Raw genomic sequence first — 23,626 nt, 5'->3', positions numbered from 1 at the left:
GAGGTAAGCCGCAGCTGATTGGCTCCGAGAATAAATAAGTGGCATTCTCATGATCCACTTGCACACCGTCTCCAAGGGCCGTGGGCTCCGCCCTCTCAGCGGTGTGGAAACAACACGCATGGTCCGTGGACAGGCAGACCTTGGAGAGGCGGCTGGATTCAGACACAGATAGGAAACACCGGCGTGTGAAACATGACGATTTCGGTGTCAAAACGGAAGCAGCCAGATCCCGACAGTGGCGGTGACAGGTAGGCTATGTACGGAGACCGGGAAGCATGCTGTCTTAATCATGACAAGGATAATAGGCTTGATGTCCGATCATGCTTCCGCGTGGTCCTAGCGCCGTCTGCACGCATGACCGCGTCACTCAATCATACAAGTTTATCAGGGGTGACAGACGCTGCCGCACTGAGGCTGCCGGTGCGGTCCAGTCGAAAAGGCCAACAAGCTGCGTTTTCGTGCACGGAGTGTTGCGCATCTTGTGTCGATTCATTCAGTCAGACATCAGTGAATTGGGGGTAAAAACAGCCATGCAGTCTAAATGATGGTGGACATAGAGCAGGGTTAACGTGCATGTTCATACATTTCAATTTTTACCCCAGTGCACGAATGCCTATTCTGCACAGCAGCACTGACAAATGTTGCTTTCGTTCAGCAGTAGGCTACGATGTTGGTGCCTTAACAAGACATCCATAAAAAAACAGACACGGTAACCTGTCCGCCCTGATACCTTGGAGGTGTTTGGATGCCTCTGTGGTCATTTATGCTGTTTGGGAGAGGAGAAGCCGCGAAAAGCCTCAGTGCGGTAGATTGTTGCATGAAGCAGTGTCATTTAATCCGACTCATTGCATCTCCCTTCGTTGTAGTACACATGATCCAGGCTGTTGCTGCTATATTTACATCTCGCTTTGGCAAATAGATCATGTGCAGGTGACTCAAATGAAAGGCGATAGCACATTTATGCAGCTGCGTTACTCCCAATGACCTTATGGTGTCAAGTTTGTTGCAGCGTCACTGCCATAGCCTGCTGCTCAAAGTGACGTTTTCTATCATATTTTTGTGTGGCTGTGAAACCATCCTAACAGGTAGGTAGGTACACAGGTGACTGTATGAACTGATGTGATGTGTAGTGCTGTAGAAGGTTGAGATCTAGCCTAATACTGCATTGGATTTCACTCATAGGATAGCATGATATGGAAATATTGTTATTCAGTTTTAAAACTGACCAGTAATGTTAAAGCTGACTCGACATTTAATGTTGGGCTGATGTGTATTTGCTGTCAGTGTTTTCTGCAATTTGTGTTGCCAAGAGAATATTGCTTTTCTGCAAAAAAAATTCTCACCACAGGGAGGGTAAGGTGCAGTTTTTTTCTCAGTCAGCAGATTGTATTTATGGTGAGTCTAGTATGACCTGATTGGCCCACAAAGAGGCAATGGTAAATGCATCTATCAAGGGAATTTGGACAACAGAGAAAAGGTAATATCTTAACTGCTACAGCATAGGACAATTATAGGAGATTTTCAGTAATAGAAGTTAGAGTAACATCTTGACCTGCTGTGAAATGTAACAGTGCATTTTAAACTATAATTGTGGCATAATCCTGCTCTATCTTTTAAGTATCAAACAACCCACCTGTGGCTCTAAGAAGATAAGAAGTGTATAGTTTACTTCTTCATGGGAGTTAGTCGCTTGAATTCATGTCAGTAATGAACAGTTAAGAGTTTCCATACAAGGAAAAGGGTAACAACCATAGAAATCGCCTAAATCCTCTTCACTGGCCATCTATGTGCTCAGTGTGTCGCTCATATAATTTGGCTAAATGCACTGCCTCTGTCCCCTGCACTGTCATCCTAAAGCACCTGAGCTCTACCAGAAGTAGGTATCAAGACAAAGACAAAATTCCATAACTTTCATCAACCAATGAAGATGTACATTTTGCAGAGGCCACTTTATTCTTCAGCATTCAGCTAATAACCACAAAGATGATGACAACCCTCACACATATCTGCTGTCTTAAGTTGTTGTGAGAGCTAAAGAGATAAAAAAAAAACGTGGACCAAGTACTTGTTAAGGTAAAAAACAAAATAGTGAGTGAGTAACATCCTATTAAATAGCAGGCAAGAAACCTGCGAGTGAGAAATGTGAAAAAATTGGAGACTGGACTCAAATAACTACAGTGCTAGTTTCCACAACACATTTTGATTTTATGACATAAAATTAACAGCACAGTTGTGAAATTAAAGTTTTGACCTTGATTAAGTGGCCTCTTGAGTCAAGATTGTAAATAAATAAGGGAACTCATTTTTACGTGTTTGCGATGTATGTTCATGATAAAATATATTGGTTACAAAAGATGACAAGATTTCACACCATAACAAGTTTTGAAATATTCACAGAAATCTTTGTAGTGTGTGATTGGCTAAATTCTTCTTTTTAGCCATGGAAAAAAATGATTGTTGCTGTGATCATTTTTCAGAACTGCTATGCTTTGTTTTGGCATCTATAAGTCTTCACACATATGGATTTATTACTCAAACTGGGCTTAATTATGTTCTCACCAGTACCTGAAATAACACATCCAAATATATATATACTTTTTTATGCACTTTTTTGTTTGTTTGTTTGTTTGTTTGTTTGTTTAAATGCCAGCTAAGTCACCTGTCCTCCATTGATCCATTCAGTTATTGTTTTGCCAAAATATGTCCAAACACATATTCAGAGTCATTGTTTGATACTCTAAAGATGCTGTACAATTTGAGTGGATTAATCATTTGAAGTTTGGTTTGCTACATTGGGTACTAATTTTAAATGACCTAAACATTTTCTAAGGCATGAGTTAAGGCAAAGGCAATGATCCACCTGTGGAAGGCGTTCTCTACAGTGATTACAGAACCTATGCATGACCCACACAGCAGCCTGAATACTTTGTGGTGGAGACCCATGGAAAGAAAATAACCATGTTGTGGAGCATCCAGAATGGCTTCAGTGTATAGAAGTGTCCTCAGGGTGGTAACCTGAGCCCACCTGTGTGACATGCCTGCACAGAGACCTCAGCCTCTGTCTGTCTGTCTTCGTGTGATCAAGTTGAAACTAGTTTTGCTTGCCTCTGGCTTGTGTCCACACTCTTTAACTCTCCATCTCAAAGATCCCAAATGTTAGGCCAACTTGAGGCAGTGTAGTGACTGGCGTAGCCACACATGAAAGAATGTCTACACATTCATATGCTAATTTGTTGGCTTTTTGTACAATACATGACTTTGTTCTTCATGTGTGTACAGCCATGTACTACCAAACACAGTTGATTTCTTGAAATGCGCATAATTTAACCCTGATAAGTGCTCTTTGTGAATTATTCATTTCTGTCCCACTTGCACAAAACTCTTCATTCCTTTGCAAAGTGGTGCAAAGCAAATACCGAAGAAAGTCTAGTGTTTTGCATAGTGCCGAGTGAATAGCGCTAACACATTATTCATTCAACACAAACTCTCTAATATCTACTGTATCACTAACAGTGGTTTGGAATTTTGTGAAATCAGTGGTTTATTTCTTTATAGCCCAGTCCATAGGGACTTGGGTTGGGAACCAAAGGGTCGCCTGTTCAAGTCCCCATCTGGACCAAAATATGGAGCATGGACTGGTAGCTGGAGAGGTGCCAGTTCACCTCCTGGGCACTGCCGAGGTGCCCCTAAACAAGGCACCGAACCCCCCAACCACTCGGAGCGCCTGTCATGGGCAGCCCACTCTGACATCTTTCCACTTAGTGCATGTATAGGTCCAGTTTGTGCATGTGTGTGTTCGGACCTGTGTGTAATTGACAACAGAGTGAAAAATTGAATTTCCCCTCGGGGTTTAATAAAGTATATAAAATTGAAAATTAAATAAAAAATTAACAACAGTGTGTTTTTTTACACAGTGTAAGCTTATTTAGTCAAGCCATGTGTTTGGAAATAAAAACAGCAAATAAGAAGAGGAGGTGTGTTTTGGAAATATTAATTACACAAGTTGGACCACAACCATAAAACTAGAAATCTTTCCCACCAGGAAACTTATGTCATTTTGCTAAGTGGCTGATTTTAGGTATTACAATGAGTATGCTGAGCTGAGCTAAAGCCTCAGTGCCATGCACGCACATGTCCAGATGTGGTAGGAAAAAAACATCCTACTAGCTATTATTCCACTCATTAGATTTTAATAATGAAAGGACCACATCTATATTCTACTGCAGTTCACATAAATACTCACTGCTGGCAAAGTTTTTTCAACATTTGAATAGACTCTGGGCTCCAGTGATGTTCGCGAGTCTGAATATTTCATAAAGCTGATGCTGAATAGAAGCCCTGTTTAGTTAAAGGAGATCCCATGCTTCAGTTTTTTCATTACCTTTTTAGAAATACAAACCTCCAAAATATTTTAGTGCCGTAATGATGAGTTAAATATTGGACAAGTTAATCAACAGGAAATTAATAAACCACAATTCTGATAACATTTAGATCATGAATTAAATGACTGATGATTTGCTGTTTCCAATTTTTCAGATATAAGGATTTACTTCGATTCTGTTTTACATCATTGAAAAGTAAAATGTATTTGGGTTTTGGACTGATGGTCAGACAGAGCAAGCACTTCTTAAGCTGTAGGAAATTGTCATGTGCAATTCTTTGACATTTTTTAATAAACAATATGTTGAATTATTGGAAAAAATACTGTATAATTGAAAACAAAAAATAAAATCATCACTTATTGCTAGGGATGCACCGAATATTCGGTAACCGAATATATTCGGCCGAATATTGCAAAAAAACACATTCGGTATTCGGTGGAATAAGTGAAACGCAAGGCCGAATAATAGCGGCGTGTTTTGATAACGCAATCAAATAGCATGCAGTGACAGATGGAGTAGTAACCATTTGGGACTAAAAATAGTTTTGTTCGAGCAAAATAAATCATTCAGCACGCTATGCGAGTACAGATATCAACCAGCAGCAGAAACGAAAGCCAAATCCCGCCGGTTGTGGGTTGAACGGGGGTCACAGACACAGACAGGAATGTATTCCTGTCAAATACGGCGGCCATAGGCTTACCAGCGACGGAGAAGTCTGGCTCCAATAATGTCCTCTTCTTGGCATCATGACTGCCCAAAAGTACCTGGACAGTCAAGCCGTGGCGGCACACAGGTATGTGACGTGTCAGAGGAGAAATGAGCCGCTCACATTTCTCTCTTTGTGGCAGGTAACGGTCCACAAACCTCACCGCACTTGAGGGACTGTTCTTTACTTATGAAGGGACTGTTCTTTACTTGTCAGGGGAGGAGGGTGGCTGGTTGATTTTTATTTTATTTATTTATTTTATTTTGATCCCCGCTATGTTTATCACTTATTGATGCTGTTTTTGAAGTATGAATAAGTCAATAGGTAATTTATTCCATTGAAATATCATTGATGTATTATAGAAAAGTGATTTATCTTTTTATAAATGACAAAACGCACATCTGCCTCATTTTCGCTGTGGTATCGTGATACTACTCAGAACCATGATATTTTCACTGGTATCGTGCCGTGGGTCCCAAATTTGGTACAGTGACAACACTAATCTGGAGGGGGTTCATCTGCAAAAACTAATGAAAAACTAAACAACGGTATTTGGTACTCGGTATTCGGCCAAGCGTTTCATTTTATTCGGCTTCGGCCACAAATTTTCATTTCGGTGCATCCCTACTTGCCCTAAAATGTATTTTACAGGACAGACAATTCACTATCCCCATGTCTTACAGTTATAAATTTACAACTTTAACAGCACTGAACTAAACAATTTTTTAATATAAAAGTGGTCTTCTCCCACGCAAATCCTGTAATTAAGCAGCCACAATATGTAACAATGTTGATGTTGCAGCTGTGAGTGGTTGTCTGAGTCCAGACTCTTAGGTTGAATGCAGTCTGTACAGGCTGATTGCCAAATTTTTCTTGTGAGAATTATCTACTCTCTCTGCAAAGAACAACCGATTCCTTATATTAGAGCAAGATAGATTTCATGTTGCAGCCTTATGCAAGATGTGATTTCATCCAATCAGTTACTTCCTACATGTATATCAGATAATCACATTAAGAGTTTTTTGGAATTCTTCTAAAATTAAGCAGTCTTTGTTCCCTTTTAAGCCCAAGTTGATGGATTAAGGACAACCATGCGTTCCTCTCCTGTTTACATCCATGTTGTATTGAGTTACAGACAAGAGCTCGGTCTTCCCTTGTTCCCTGTGACAGGACATCTGTCTCCATTAGAGAGCACTATTGACGTGTGCTGTATCAGCCTCTCGTCCACCATCTTTGGACAGTTGAAAAGAGCAGTCCCATTGTTCACCACAATCGACCACATTGTACACATCTAAGACTGTTTTGTTTTGTTCTGGACCATGTGCAGCAAAGCAGGTGATTTGCCTAATCTTTGAACCCTACTTCAGTATTTCCCATGCATTTTAAGAACCCTTGCATATTTTTCTCATTTATTACTGACGGCAGAAGACTAGAAGTTGCCACATACTTCAGCATCTGACAAAGTGAGGTCACTTATGATGAATTCATGATGTGCTGACAGTCAGCGTAATCTGGAAAAGCATGTAGGTGGCTTGCCAAGATTTGATCCAAGATGCTTTCCAGAGGACAGCCCCTTTAGCAGTGCTGCACTTAAGAGTGTCTATGATGCACTTTGTACAATGTAAAACAGGGCTGGGTTGTATTCTACTTGGCTTAAAAGCGAGAACCAAAATCATTAAGTTAAAGCTTGTGGTAGATAAATACTGCAGACGCATCTTGTATGATTCTCAGCTTGACTTCTACGCATAATGAAGATATGGGCTTTTTCATGAATTATTACAAACTTAAACTAATATTCTCATCAAAGTCAAAACGAATGGGCTCTATGCTGTGGCTTACACCTTAGAAACAAGCAAACAAGTGCTCCCCACAAATTAAGTCGAATCGCCTGACTCGCCTACTGTTGAGTATTGACTCAAGCTTCAAAGGCTCCTTTGAGGTTGTGGTAGCCTCAGAAAGTGATTTCTGAAAAGATTCTATTCCAGTTACAGTGGGCTACTATTCCAAAGTGATAGGCCTGTGTGTGTGTGTGTGTGTGTGTGTGTGTGTGTGTGTGTGTGTGTGTGTGTGTGTGTGTATGTATATATGCAGACTAGTGGACAGCATTCAGTAGCACCCTGGCACTTGCTCTCCACAATGGTCATGGGGTTTGGAAAGACATGACAGATGAGTGTTAAAAGGCCTCATCAAAGCTCAGCTCCTCCCCGTTTCTGAGCTGTGAGCAGAAATGTATGACCGACTGTCAGAAGTGCACATGGTAATGATCATCAGCTTCACGAGGCTGATAGAGCCTTGTGGTTTTGGGATGAATAATGGATACTAAGTGCACTAAACTGCTGAGGCTATGAGCCACTTTTGGGAGGCTGGAGTTCGGCTAACTTTACCGCACCATCAATCATAAACAAGAACTTCTCAGGGCCCGTTTTGTTGGTTGAGGTTGACTCTGGTGTGGAATTTGTTTTGAAATAGCAAACAGCCGTAATTAGTTATCCTGGGTGTGCAACTGAACCTCTCTCAGTACGTATTTATTTGGTGATATGCGGCCATTGGTGTCTAGACATCAAGGCTTAAATAGGGCTGAATTTGGTAGAAAAATGTAAGTAAGATGTCTAGGTTACATAAAGAATTGCTCTTTATTTAAATGACTATTTTAGTGTAAGGCAGGTCCTAACTTCATATTGAAATATATAAATCAATGCTGAAAACAATTGGTTCAGTTAATAAAATAGTCAACTGACAGAAAATTAATAATTTTGATCATTGCCTAATTAGTTAAAGGAGCTATATGTGAGAAATCTAAAGCAAATAGTCATAAAATCCTCCTAATATGTCACAGAGACTAAGGAATAATGTTAATATAACAAACTGATCTCACCGACAACAATAGTACAGCCAGAATATTTGCATCTAAAAAATTTTTTTTGCAGTTTGCAAATCATGTTTATGTTTTGAATTTGTGTTTTGGCCTGTTGCGCCACCCACCGCCGTCTACCAGTCACGCAGTCAGTAGAGTCTCAGCATCAGTTACAGTACAACTGAGCTACAGCAGCACGGCAAGCAGCATTAGCAGTGTCCCAGTACATAGCATTAGCAGCTGGCTCCTCCTTAGCTGTATCCCGGCAGCAGAGTTAGCAGTGTCCCGGTACATAGCATTAGCAACCGGCTTCTCCTCAGCTGTATCCTGGCAGCAGCGTTTGCAGCAGAGAAGCCGGACTTGCTCAAACGGTCCGCTGGAAAACCGAAGATCAAGGACACGGCGATGCGGCCCTGCCACGGCAGCCGCCCGTGGGCAAACAAATCAGTCTCCAGCGTGCCGCTGTCCAGCAACCTCAAATCTGTAGGGGAGGTGGGGGCGGACACGACTCGCGGCAGTATTTTGAATTTGAGTGCAGTAACCGTTTTGGCCACATTCTTACATACAGCGCCTTTAAACTAATGTATGCAGAAAACATGTAAATATTTGCAGGTGAACAAGTATATTTATAGATGTCATGATGGGTTCTCAGAAATTGATGGGCATTTCATAGTTTTATTAAGACTTAACTGTTAATAGAGGAGAATAATAAACTGATTAATCAATAAAATTTGATGACTTTAATTATCCTTTGGCCTATAAATCAGTGCATATTCAGCCATGGAAGCTTTCATGCAATTCACAAATTTTTCTTGGCCACATTATGGTCAGTGTGCTTTTTGTACAGTAACTTGCGCAGTAGATAATTGACCATACCCAGCAGCTTGTCATGTGTAGACCACTGGACTTTTAATATGCTCCAAGCATTTTTTTAATAACTCATATTGGAGAGCTACCTATGTTGTATAGGTTCAGTCCCATCCAATCAATTTTAGCTTTTTCTCCGCATTCTAAATTATTTCCCTCTCTATACCGGTGCCTTTGATGTTGACGCTTGAGAGGCAACTCACTGCTGGAGACCACTGGATCTTCCGCTAATGATCTCTACCCAGGCTGGGGTTACTGCTTTCATGTCTTGCGTAGCAGTTGCATTTTTCTCTTAAGATATCAGTTGTACATAGTGTTCCTTTTCAGCACAATGGATCATCTGTTTCCTCAGAGGGAGGGGGGGGGCGTATGTCGTTGAGGAGACCTTCAAGAAAATAAACACTTGAACCCTTGTAGTGATGCATGTTCTTTTCACTGGTGTTGTAGATTGACAAGACCATCATATGCTAAACCAACTGCTGCAAACAGCAGACTGTTTTTTTTAACAATAAAATCAGCTTCAACGTGATGTATGCACATTCATTATGTGTTTGTGGACCTGTAGCTTTGTCTACAGTTATGGGAATAAAGCTTGAATGAGCAGACGGATGATGTTGAATCTACATCTTGATGCATAAATGTGGGTAATACTCATGTCCTGTATGTTAAAGGGCCAGTGTGTAAAATGGGTTGAAAACAGTGACATCAGTGGTCAAATTCTAGATTGCAGGGCTCACTCGCTCACCCCTCCCGTCGGGTAAATGACGGTGGCCTCGTAGGGACAAAAAGCCTTGCGCATGAGTTTTTCAGGAGTAGGTCTATCTAGCGACGAGGTGAATGTTTATTTAGAAATCTAAGCCATGTTATGATATTGTAATGAATCACTCACGAGCAGGAGACCAGAGGAGCGTTCGGGAAAAAGGCCCGTTTATTTGAGCACTCCAGAAACTCCGGTAACACTCCAGGGGGTAAAAGACTCCGTCCCAAACTCTGACTCTTCTAGCGTAACAAACACACTTCATAACTTTACACATATACTCGTTTACCATACCGAGTGGGGACCCCCCTCCCCTCTCTGCTCCACCAACCTCCAGCCCGCACACTGACTGACAGCATAGCCGGGAAACAGAGCTCCGGACTATAGTAGCTGCAATGGATGACTTTGAACGCGATTTTGAAGAGTTTCTTGTAGCGGACACAGACCCAGAGCCATACCTGTTTGAGCTGGAGCATACAGATGAGGAACTCCGTTTGATGCTGAGCGGGCGAGAAGAGAGGCTGAATGCACAGAATGGGATTCGGTGCTACTGCTACCATCGTTGGGGAGATATATCATCAGGAGGAAAAGCGCCGCAGAGAGTTCATCACAAGGAGTGAAGTTGCGTCTTCTTTTCCTCGCAGATGACGGTTCGGGTTCATTCTCTCCTGTTGCGTGGTAAGTGTGGTCCATTCACAAACTTTATAACTAAAAAGACTTTTCACTACTCTCTATCAACGAACTACTAACACTCTGCTGTTTCCTCCTCCTTCTTCCTTCCTTCCGCTGTCTTCGTTGGTTCATTTATACACACGAAACGCGTTCTCTGGCTGGCTGGATTGTCCGCTCGGGCTGCCTTACATACATGGCGGCGCAAGATGGCAACCTCTCTAAAGCAAGGCCCTTGCTATATATATATATATATACATATATATATATATATATATATATATATATATATATATATATATATATATATATATATATATATATATATATGTGTGTGTGTGTGTATATATATATATATATATACACACACACACACATATATATATATATATATATATATATATATATATATATATACAGTACAGGCCAAAAGTTTGGACACACCTTCTCATTCAATGCGTTTTCTTTATTTTCATGACTATTTACATTGTAGATTCTCACTGAAGGCATCAAAACTATGAATGAACACGTGGAGTTATGTACTTAACAAAAAAAGGTGAAATAACTGAAAACATGTTTTATATTCTAGTTTCTTCAAAATAGCCACCCTTTGCTCTGATTACTGCTTTGCACACTCTTGGCATTCTCTCCATGAGCTTCAAGAGGTAGTCACCTGAAATGGTTTCCACTTCACAGGTGTGCCTTATCAGGGTTAATTAGTGGAATTTCTTGCTTTATCAATGGGGTTGGGACCATCAGTTGTGTTGTGCAGAAGTCAGGTTAATACACAGCCGACAGCCCTATGGGACAACTGTTAAAATTCATATTATGGCAAGAACCAATCAGCTAACTAAAGAAAAACGAGTAGCCATCATTACTTTAAGAAATGAAGGTCAGTCAGTCCGGAAAATTGCAAAAACTTTAAATGTGTCCCCAAGTGGAGTCGCAAAAACCATCAAGCGCTACAACGAAATTGGCACACATGAGGACCAACCCAGGAAAGGAAGACCAAGAGTCACCTCTGCTTCTGAGGATAAGTTCATCCGAGTCACCAGCCTCAGAAATCGCAAGTTAACAGCAGCTCAGATCAGAGACCAGATGAATGCCACACAGAGTTCTAGCAGCAGACCCATCTCTAGAACAACTGTTAAGAGGAGACTGCGCCAATCAGGCCTTTATGGTCAAATAGCTGCTAGGAAACCACTGCTAAGGAGAGGCAACAAGCAGAAGAGATTTGTTTGGGCCAAGAAACACAAGGAATGGACATTAGACCAGTGGAAATCTGTGCTTTGGTCTGATGAGTCCAAATTTGAGATCTTTGGTTCCAACCGCTGTGTCTTTGTGAGACGCAGAAAAGGTGAACGGATGGATTCCACATGCCTGGTTCCCACTGTGAAGCATGGAGGAGGAGGTGTGATGGTGTGGGGGTGTTTTGCTGGTGACACTGTTGGGGATTTATTCAAAATTGAAGGCACACTGAACCAGCATGGCTACCACAGCATCCTGCAGCGACATGCCATCCCATCCAGTTTGCGTTTAGTTGGACGATCATTCATTTTTCAACAGGACAATGACCCCAAACACACCTCCAGGCTGTGTAAGGGCTATTTGACCAAGAAGGAGAGTGATGGAGTGCTGCGGCAGATGACCTGGCCTCCACAGTCACCGGACCTGAACCCAATCCAGATGGTTTGGGGTGAGCTGGACCGCAGAGTGAAGGCAAAGGGGCCAACAAGTGCTAAACACCTCTGGGAACTCCTTCAAGACTGTTGGAAAACCATTTCAGGTGACTACCTCTTGAAGCTCATGGAGAGAATGCCAAGAGTGTGCAAAGCAGTAATCAGAGCAAAGGGTGGCTATTTTGAAGAAACTAGAATATAAAACATGTTTTCAGTTATTTCACCTTTTTTTGTTAAGTACATAACTCCACATGTGTTCATTCATAGTTTTGATGCCTTCAGTGAGAATCTACAATGTAAATAGTCATGAAAATAAAGAAAACGCATTGAATGAGAAGGTGTGTCCAAACTTTTGGCCTGTACTGTATATATAAAAGCATAATTATAAGGCTACGAAAACCAAACGAATTTTATTTTATAGCGATTATACACTTGTATAAACATATTAATGGGTAGAATATTCAGATTCAGATTGACAATAAACCATGCCAAATATTACACACTGGCCCTTTAATGGAGCATTTAATTGGTATGAGACAAGAAAGTATTTTAGCTTTGTGGCTTAAAGTTGTTGCTGTTGCTGATGGAGGTCAGTGGTTTCATCATACTGGACCTGTTTTCATGTTGTGGTGCAGTTTGCTGAATTTCATATATTCATTTCATTATATTTGCAGTACATATTTACTCTGGTTAGTGTAAGTCATGCTACTCTTGCCTAATAATCGTGCACTGTTCTGCAAAGCAAGATAGGTCTACTAATATTAAAATTAGGCTTGTGTATGTCTTTGTTTTGCTCACTAGTGTTGCTGACTGTATCCCTCACTGTGTCCTTCAAATTCATACATTATACAATGAACAATTTAACATCACAGCTACATTGTGTTGAACGATGTGTTGTCCTGTGGTCCATTCAGAATTGCTATAAACCAGTGCACAGTCAATTATTAACTGACCTTTATTTAGAGCTATTCTGGGGAGCCGTGCTGTGATTTATCCTGTTAGGCCAAAGATATTAGGCTCCAGTGCCTTGAGAAAGTGTTAACCCCTGTTGACTTTTTCCACATCCCATGATGTTTAAGAACTCACTTCAGAACAAAGAAGTAAGAATTTATGTGACCGATCTCCATGTAGTACATGTACAGCTAAAGAACCAGAAATAATTAGAAATAGTATATACTGTCATCAATTATTAAGGGTTTTTGCAGGGACACTCAAAAGTCAGTTTGGTGCAGCCAGTCTTCTTTTTAAATGAGGCTGTTTCTGTTGAAGGCAACACAGCTCATCACTGGTCTAACACCGTCCCTGCTGTGAAGCATAGTGGGAGCATCAGCTGTTTTACTGGCAGTAACTAAGGCATCTGCCCAAATAAAGGATGGAATAAGTGACCCTAGACTTGAATCCCATTGGAAAACCATGAAATAACTTTAAAGGTCCAGTGTGTAGGATTTAGGGGGATATATAGGCAGGAACTGAATATAATGCATATATTGGCGTTATCACATCGACCACCGTAGTTAAAAGCCCATAATTTTGTTTTAAGATCTTGGATAATAAATCTCTTCCAATACAATTTGAACTTTTTCTGCTGCAAACATGAAGAAATCAATCAGATTTTCTTTTTTTTCTGAAGGTGCCAATAATATTATTACTTTTAATAGAAACATTTCAGGTAAACCAGACTGATGTAGTTCTGTGAAGAGTTGCATTTAGTGATCTTGCATATCCTGGGGAATGGATTGCTATAATTCCTGTGCCTTCTTTTTTTGTTCACTGTGGCTGAAGGTGATTGGCAGTGATTGCAGTTAGTTGTGACACCTGAACAGCATCAGCACTCTGTAGTGTTGCTGTTGATCTGTAACCGTAATCTTGCCTGCCAAATTGCTCCAGCGGTATTGAATGGCCTGTCAATGCATTGGATGTCCAATTCAATCAGCTCCTAAATTGAGTGCAGATAGCACAGGGTTTAATAGCCTTGTGTCAGTGATGAGAAAGCAGAGTATTTTGTTTAGCTGAGCTCCATGCAAGCAATCTAAATTTCTGAAATGCCTGTGGTGAGAGCAGACGTGGATTGAGCATTAGCCCACATTTCACTGATAGATGCATTTACTGCTCTGCTGCCTGATCTAGTAAATTTTTGGGCGAGGACGCAGGCAGATAAGATAATCTCATCTCATGTAACATAAACCTGTATTTACTTAACTTACACCTATGAGAATGTACTAAAAGTCACCTTAGGTAAGCATTTAGTTGTAAGTTACTACTATCAAAATACACCATCCAGGAAGCACAGGAATATATTTTTGTCTACTCTTTTAATGCCTGTCTAAATAGTAATCTCTTGACATTGAGTCTTTAGACTGTGTCATGTGCTTCCAAGTCTTTTGTTGTCATTGGATCATGTCCCAACAAATTGTTCAGTAATTAAAATAAAGAAATTGGCTTATGGTGTGTTTTGTCTCTGGGATTTGTAGCAATTTTGGCACAAAACCTCAAAGAAAAATCTGTTATCCTGAAAGATTACATGTGTGAAATCGAGCTCTGGGAGTTGATAAGAACGCGGGTTATGTCTGGTTGTCTCCGCAGACCAGACATTCCTGACTTTACTAAGAAACCCCAGTGGTTTAGTTTAATATCAGGGTCACAACCTTGGCAGGACATGAAAATACATTGAGAGTTGGTCAGTCTGACCATGGTGCTGAGTGCTTTTTATTGTGGTCATAGTCAACGTTAAGTCTAGACATGGAAATTCAGCCCTCCAATCTCTGGACTCCTCTCAGACAGACTAAGCCCAGTGTTCTCTCTGTTTCTGCTCTGTGTGGTTGTCAGGGTGTCTACACCCTTGACTAGCTCCAAGCATGTTTTACTTTCAGTGTGCATGCAAAGCTGCTTCTGGAGCACATGATGCAGGCAGCAGCTGAACCGACATCGCTGTGCCCTCAATCCTCCATCCTCCCCTCTCTCCTGTTCCCTCTGCTGGTTCCATCATCTCAAAATGAGTCCGGCACCACTGTCACTGCTGACGTGAAAGCCACACGACATCACTGGTGCTATGACAACAGCAAGCCCAGCCTTTTTCTCATTCACAGGTCCATTTTGGGCTGTCACTGAATGTTCCAAATTATGCACTGCAACACATTAAGACTGCAACCTTTCAGCCCTTGTTGCCTTTGAGGCGAATAGAACATTAGCTTCAATTTCTGGAATCCTGTCATTACAAATCCTGCTATTTAAACCACACACACAAAAAAAGATGAAAGCAAGATTATTTTTTCTCTAAGCCAAAAATTAGGTAGAGTTTACATTTGAACAGCTTCTGATTCAGACTGAGAAATGCAGTCCTGAATCTGACAGTTGTGGACAATAAAAAGGCTGCAACATTTAGTGTAAACGTAAAGCTTCTCATAGTAGAGTGGAGGAGCAATTATAGAGGAGAAGAAGGAGGGAACACACATTCCTGCTGGCAGTAGGTTTGTAGTTTAGGGGGATGGAATTATAGAATGAAGGAGGGAGCAAAGAAGGGAGGGAGCAAGCAAAGAGTGTGAAAGAGTCAGCAGGAGGAGGGTGTGTGTGGGGGGTGGGGTGGGGTGTGGGTTTACAAACAGTCACTCCCCCTCTCTCCTTCAGTTCTTCAACTCATCCTTGCAAGAAGTCAGTCTGCCGAGGAGTATCAGTAATCCCCTCATGTGAGGCTTGAAATTTTCCCCTTAGTGATGTGTGGGATTTCTCTTGGCTTCTGTGGAAAAGCAGAAGTGACACTTGCTGGTTGTACACAGGAAGGTAAGTCATTGTATTTGCTGCTGTGTATTTATGTAGCACTGTGTGTTTGTCTGTGTTAGTAGATAGAGGAGACAAATGGCTGTTCAGCCTCAAACCTCCCACTTTTCAAAAGAGGTGCTAAATCACACCACCAGTAACCCACTGAGTCAACGTGTGGCCTGTAAGCATAAGTTTTAGTGTATTTCAGATTGCAGTTAAAGTTGTCACATACAACCAAAGCTCTTGTAATTCTCATATTGCCTTTAGGGTTTGTATTTATTCTCATTAGGGGTGTGTGTGTGTGTGTGTGTGTGTGTCTGTGTGTGTGTTGAAAGCATATCCTGGGGTCTTTACAGCCTGTGTTTAGGGTGGGGTTTCCACTTCATGTTTGTACCTGTAGCACTCCTGTGTAGGGCACAACTTTACCTACAACAGCAGGCAGTGAGCCATTGTATTGCTCTCCATTCACTGCCAGACGCAAACAATACTGCTTGTGTCTGTGTCGTTGTAATGACAAAGAAGTGGTGGTGGTGGTGGTGGCGGTTTTGTGATGCTGAGAAAGAGAGATGATGAATTGCAAATGCAAGAGATGGTCAAAGTCAAGGAGAATTCCCAGAGCGCATCCTGGAGGGGGGCTGGAGGACTTTATGATGTGTGAGTTCATTTAAATCTTGGCTTTGTGTTTGAAAGGCCCGTTGTGACTCCTGCGGTGGGGAGAGGGGCGAGAAATGGTCATCTGGTGTCATAGTTATGGAAATGTATTGACCGATTGAGGCTTAGCAGGACAGGAGGTCAGGCTCTGGCTTTCAGGCTTGTAAATCTTGACAGTGCTCCCGTTATGAAGGTGGAAAGCAAGCTTAAAAAAAAAAACACAAACTCTGAGTTCTTTTTAAAAGCCTTATAGGAAAATCACATGCAACAACAGGATTTCCCCCAATCTAAATTCAACCTACCAAAAATACTCTCCTGAAAGGAAAATAATTGTAATAACAGATTGGTTTACATGGTCTTGTGTCATAAGCTTCACTTTATTGAAAGACACAGTGTGCAGAGTTCATCAGAGATCAGGTGGTCTTTCAGATACTGAGCTTATTATAAAAGTTAGACTATATATGGAGCAGAATTCAGCATGACGGCCCATGCGGCTACACAATGAGGTTTTTCTGTTTGCTTGGTTTGATACCACATGCCTCAAAGCATTGCACTTTGCTGCATTTTGTTCTGGCTCTTTACTTGTTGAAAATTTTCACCTGTAGAATGTGCAGGCTACTGCTGCAGTTATTTTAGCACAGCTGAGGAAACACTGTGGACAAGACTGTAATAAATGAGAGGAACTGTTATCTCTACCACCCAGGGTATTGGGGCTTTAAATTGGGATAATTTTTTTGCTCAGTGTAGAAGCCAGTAGTACAATATAGACACCATGCTCTTAGTGCGGTTACATGTCCATACCAGTCTTTTTTTTTTTTCTTTCGTTTTTTTTTGGGCACGTTCATTTTCCAGTCCAAACATTCAGGAATGCATTAGTTTCAGCTACCAATTGTTTTGTTAGCTGACAGTCAAATTAAGATTTTTTATCATCAGTCATTGAATAGGATTGAATGTAAGAATGAGTCATGCATTTGTAGTGTAAGGATATGTAAGATGGCAAGAAATTCTTATAAACATTTACAATGAAGGGAGCATGAATAGCTGCCTCCAACAGTACAAATGAGTAAATACAGTCTTGAGCTTATATTTTTCCTTTACTGGATACCTCAAAAGTAGAGAGTGCAAGGGTGAGAAATAGGGGTAGAGAGATAGTCGTGGTATGTGTGGGATGCCCTTTTAACATGCAGGTTTGACTAAACCTTTGCATCCCACTGAGCTCTGTCTAAGTACAGGGTATCAGTCAGTACATTTACATGCACAGCTTAATCGAGCTATGCTCAAAATTCGATTTTGGCATCTAATCGGACTTCTGTCCTTGTCTCAGTTTTCATGCAACTGAGAAAATTGAATTACTGACGGGAACGTGTCCTCCTCCTCAACACTAGGTGGCGATATGCGTCGTTTCAGCGGGTTAATATGGCCCCCTTTCCGGTTGACCTATTATGTCACTTAATAATAAACAACTGGAGTCAGGCGGCAGACCGGCATTTTCGAACAACAGCAAGATGGATAATCGTACAGCTTTGTTCATCTCGTACGTAATGTACGCATTACTGATTGTGCAGATAAGGTGCACGCTATCCCTCGTGGTCATTGTGATTTCGAGAGGCAGACAAGAGTGCCGTATGCTGTTGGAGGGCTACAACAATAGCATGTCTTGTCTGTTCCGGGGTCATACGCTAGCGCGGGGGGTGTGGAGCATGCGCACATGCATTGTCTAGTTTAACTCCGATTAAGGCGTATACATGCCGGAGAAAATCGAATTCCAATCACTTTATCTGGGTGTCTTAATCGGAGTTGGAGAACTCCGATATTAGTCGGAGTAACACGTTTATATGCACTTCAGTTGTCCAGTTATATTCGGATTTAGGCAATAATTTGTTTTTTTCAAGTGTCATGTAAACGTACTGAGTGTGGCCTATGCTTCAGTGATACTTCAGCATGGATGATTTTTACAGACCAAAGTTTCTGCTAATTATAAAGGAATCACATGTTTGCAGCTGAAATTGAGTATTGCCTTTAACTCTACAATATGCAGCCATTTAAATTAATTAAATGCACCACATTAGTAGAGAGTACCTGCTTGGTTGAGCGGGCAACATAGAACCCGGGAAACAGAGAACCTTTTTTGTGTAAGCGGGGAACATAGAACCTTTTTTGCAGGGTTAAGTGGGGAACATAGAACCCTGGGAACATAGATACGCTCCCCTTACTACCAGGTTTTAAAAATCTACTAAATGGATGGAGGTACTGGACTCCAGCTTAGATGTGACATTTCACCACAGGGCAGTAAAAGAGGCCTGTACTGAAAAATTTGATCAGGACTGCTTGGAGGAAGCGGACACATTTTATCCTTAGCTTTGTGTAGTCATGTGTGTCAGGATCCACTGCGGCTCCGCTTCAATGCACAATGCGGCATGGTAAGGGGCTGGGACCTCCAGGGGTGTTATGGTTGAGGTGGTGCTCAGGGATGAGCTCTGTCCACAGATATGATTTAGATAATATCACTTAGTTCATGTAAACACTGGCCATATGTAACTGATGGAATAACAAAACCGTGCAAAGACGGTGCACACTTGTTTTTTTGACAGCATTATTTTGAAACTTGTTTTATATCACAGGTGAGTTTAGGAACAAACGTGTAGTTTCATCTCCTCATCTGGTCTACCAGGATTAGACGCAGTCTCCCTTCTTCAGTATCTATTTGCAAGATAACCTGAAATGTTTATTCCCTGCTCATTAATAGTGGAATCAAAATGACGAAAATGGGCTTAGACATTGACCCAGATGTGATTTTTGAGTGCAGTTTGGATTGTGTGCCTGCACTTGTGTTACAACATGAAAGGCTTGGTATTCCCACTCACTGACCTGAAAGCAAATGATTGCCTCTGTGGAAGCAGATCCTGAGTGAACCAGATTTAGAAAACATTTCCAATGCAGGATCACTGCTCCTCCATGTCCTTTGCATTGTGTTTATTCTGCTGCCAGCAAAAGGGACATTCAGGCAAAGACAAGTCAGCTGCCATACTGAGATTGGTAGGTGAATGGCTCACCCAGCAGTGGACTGGCTTCTGGTCTGAAGACATCAACATCCATTCATTGCTGTTTTTGTGGTATTGCTGGCTTATTGAATATTAGGAGAACATTGTATTAGATTTGAATTTTATATAATGCAAAGGTTGCAAGGCTAGCTGTGGACGGTGGAAGTTTGCTGACAAAGACTGAATTTTACACTCTCAAATTTAGAAAATATATTTAAGTACAGAAGAAACTCCAAACATTTTTTAATCCCTTGCTGGCATGAAAATTCTCTATTACCTCTATTTTAACATGGCTTCAGTACTAATTTATCCACTGATGTGCCCTTAAAGTTGGATATGGATTACTTTTTCCTACGTTTTTCTATTAATCCACACCCACAAGCTGAATAATGACCCTGCCTAGTTATTATGCTGAAGACTGAGTGAGAAAGCCACTAGGACATCAGCAGCTGTAGGAAAGATATATTGTATAGACATATATCATACTCGGTTGTTTTCACCATTATCTAATTTCAGCTTGCAGCTGTTTTTCCTGTGTCAGTGCTCAGTAGATAATATTCCCTGACACATGCACCAATTTGCCATTGCAACAGAAAACCCAATGGTTTGGTAACCAGTGTGTCCCAGCATTGATACCGTTGATCACACATCTATAATCATAAAACTGTCAAGCACATTTGCTCCTTGTGTGAGAGGGAAAATTGCTGGGTGTGTTTGGAGTTAGAGTGTGGAGGAGCAAATTGTAAAAGTCTGGAATGTGAAGCATGTAAAGGCAAACTAGTGTTGATGCTCCATGTAACCAGGGGAGACCTTCTCACTGACAGTGACAGTAACAGGCAATGAGAAGGTCAGTGACTGAAAGTCTCTGGTGATTGTGGTTGTGGTATTTTGTCACAGCAACTGCAGCCTTTTTCATTACGTGAAGCATTTTTTATGCACCTCCCAGATGAATACTTCCATTGCTTGTGTGATTCTCCTGTCACTATCTGGTAGTGAAAATTTCTTCGGCATGTGATGTCAGTTTCACTTTATTGGGAGTTAATTTTGAATGATGTTCAAAGGATTTACTTTGGCATTTTTGCCTGCATCCAAATCTAAAAGCAACTGCTTCCAGAATTAAAGAAAAAAGGGTTAACAGCTCATTGATGCTCTGACACAGTGTCTTATGTAATGTACATAGAGGCTATGATTTAGTGAGGGGAAATTCAAGGAAGATTACAGAAGAAATGGGAGGATAATTGACTAAGCATGTTTGCTTAAAGTCAGCTATTGAACATGATTACTTTATTTTGGCAAATCCAAATCATAAAAGGCAATAAGGGGGGCTTACATTTATCTGTCTAACACAAGTGAAGATGAATTTGTGGCTAAACCTGCTAACTTCAAACTGTTGTCAGTTGTCTTTTAATCTGTGCAAGTTATTATTGGTAGAGGATTCTCGTCTGATAGGGTAGTCTGTCTGGTAAAACATGAAACGTGTAGACTGCTGTAATAGTTTTAAGTGGCACATACATACCTCCCCATACCTCCCCAACAGAACTACAGAGGAATCACTACAACCGAAGCCTGTATGCCCCCCCCTTTGTCTTAACATTGGTATGTGGCTCATGTATACCTCAATTTAACATCTGTTAAAAGACTTCAAAGGTTGCCAGTGAGGAGCTAAAGAGCCGTAAGCAGGATGTGGTCTGATAGCACCTCAGTTGTGACCCTTTGGACAAGCAAGTTGTTGATGGTGTAGATAGAAGTACTCTGGCACAAAGTGACATCGCAACATCTTGTGTCTTGAGTCAGTGTGAAAAAGGCAAAGACAAAAACGAAACAGCAGTTGTCCTCAGCATTGCATCTATTTATAAATGAGATTGTGTATCATTGGGGTCTCTTAAATTAAATCTTACATCTTATCTTTGTGCTAATTTCACATATCTCCTGGTACAGCCGGTGCATAATAAGCATTATCCAGAGTTAAAATTATCACATTTAAGTGGTTGTTATTATTTTGCCAAGTTATATCTATACTTTTAAAAATACACTTTAGTAAATTTAATTTTTACCAGTGGCCATAGAAGCACAAAGTATTCTTAAACCTATAGAGTGGACAAAAGACTTGTTGACCCAACAAAACCTGCAGCATCTGCTGTACACAAACCCCATACAGCGTAGACACCAGCAGAAGCAGTGACCTCTGCACACAGTGGTGCCCTAGAGAAAACACTGGCAGGGACAAAGGTGCCACCAGGCTAAATAACACCATCTGCTGCTCAACAACAGACTCCAAAATCTGCCTACAGATTTATGCCAAAGAATATAACTCACTTTTAAACTTGCACATCTAGGGCATTGATGTAAACATCATTTGCACAATAGGCCTTCTCTTTTGTCATCCTTAAAATGGACAAACACTGCAGTACTACCTTAAAAAGACCCATGATTAGTATAATAGGATGAGGATGCAAAAAATGTGTTTTGACTGATACAATCATAGCCACAATAATAATAATTGGAGGAAACAGGGAAAATGTCTCTTTACATCAAATCTTGACTCCTCTTCGTATTGGGACCATAAAGTCTACTTTGCTGCTTAGAGTAGCTCGAAATATTCAGTAACTGAATATATTCGGCCGAATATTGCAAAAAAACACACATTCGGTATTCGGTGGAATAAGTGAAAAGCAAGGCCGAATAATAGCGGTGTGTTTTGATAACGCAATCAAACAGCTTGCGGAGTAAAATATCGGCAGTGTGGCGATATTTTACTCCGTCCATCACCACACTGGCATTTGTGACTAAAAATAGTTCTGTGCGAGTAAAATAAATCATTCAGCATGCTGTGCGAATACCAGCAGCAGAAACGAAAGGCGAATCCTGCCGGTTGTGGGTTGAACAGGGGTCACAGACACAGACAAGAATGGGTCCATGTAGGGCTGGGCGGTATGACCTAAAATTCATATCACGGTATAAATCGAATCCCTTCACGGTAACGGTATATATCGCGGTATAAATTTAAGTGTAAAAGTTATAATGGAAGTGTTTCTGAATGGGTTTTGTAGTCCCTTAGCAAAGCTAAGTTGATTAAAAAAACAACAACAACAAAAGCAAAGATATAATGTATTTTTTAGAGCATTTATTGTGCAGAATGCAGATCTCAAAACTCAAAATTAAAACCCAGCACTCTATGGTGCAAAATGTCCCCTGGGATCTATATCAAAAAGTAATTTCCTTCTTTTAGCAAATCCTAAATTACTAAGTTGTGTTTTTTCCACCTGGACCTTTATGCTCTGCCATTTCTCCTCTAATCATCACACTGTAACCTGTGACAGGCTGTTATGATACCACAACTATCACACATTCACATATGGAGTTTTTTGTGGAGCCCCTAGCGTCACATAGGTTTACATTACCAAAGGTTTATGACAAAATCTCTTGCCGAAAACCAACTCCCGTGTGCACACGGCGAGAGAGGAGAGGGAGAGACGCTGTGCTGCTGCCAGAGGAGACGCTGAATGAGTTCACTCTGAGCGGTAAGTCGCTAAAAGAGTCTGAGAAGTCCAGGGCTGTTCATAAAACATTAACTCACTCACTCACAAGTTCTCCAGTAACACATGTTGCACGTGCTACGCTAAATCACGGATGTGAACCAGCTCCTCTTGCTCCGCTGTCTCTGTGCTCGCAGCCATTTTCACACTGAGGCAGGTGCGATGACGTCATCGACGATAGGACGGTAGAGCGCAAATCTCTACCGTGGGCCAAATTTATATCATTTCTACTGTCTACCGCATATACCGTGCAGTCCTAGGTCCATGTCATTGGTTCGACAGCCCATTGGTTCGACATCCCATTAGTCCAACTGTCCACGGTGCTGAACGGCTCGCGGCAGGCGTATGGTGCACCGCGACCGGCTTGAGGCGGAGCAGGCTCACGGCTTATGTGTTTGTCACTTTCTTGTCATTTTAACCCACACCATGATCTTTTCCTAACCCTAACCAAGTGGTTTTTGTGCCTAAACCTAACCAGACCTTAACCACAGGGTATCATGATGATTTTGGAACGGACTTCAGAACAATGGGATGTTGAACCAATGGGTTGTCAAACCAATGGGCAGTTCCCACAAGAATACGTATTCCTGTCAAATACGGCGGCCACAGTGCTTTGCGGCGCAAGATAAGGCTTACTGGCGACGGAGAAGTCTGGCTCCAATAATGTCCTCTTCTTGGCGTCATGACTGCCCAAAACGACCTGGACAACCAAGCCGTGGCGGCACACA

General features: G+C 41.3%; 1 protein-coding gene across 4 annotated transcripts in view; it reads left to right on the top strand.

Annotated features, from left to right (window-relative positions):
• Nucleotides 1–110: 110 nt before the first annotated feature.
• LOC117260009 (rho guanine nucleotide exchange factor TIAM1) overlaps nucleotides 111–23,626 on the top strand; it is a 65,044-nt gene continuing 41,528 nt past the window's right edge. For 3 of the 4 annotated variants that reach the window (XM_033631857.2, XM_078166952.1, XM_078166949.1), the window contains exon 1: nucleotides 111–248. The gene's annotated coding sequence lies outside the window, so the exon portion shown is untranslated. Of the gene's footprint in view, nucleotides 249–15,551; nucleotides 15,692–23,626 lie in introns of those variants that run through there. The other variant, XM_078166950.1, reaches the window with a different exon arrangement.

The sequence above is a fragment of the Epinephelus lanceolatus genome, chromosome 4 (genome assembly GCF_041903045.1).
Source record: "Epinephelus lanceolatus isolate andai-2023 chromosome 4, ASM4190304v1, whole genome shotgun sequence".
NCBI lineage: Eukaryota > Metazoa > Chordata > Actinopteri > Perciformes > Serranidae > Epinephelus > Epinephelus lanceolatus.
The sequence above is the reverse complement of the archived record's forward strand: the minus strand, read 5'-3'. Positions and strand labels throughout refer to the sequence as shown.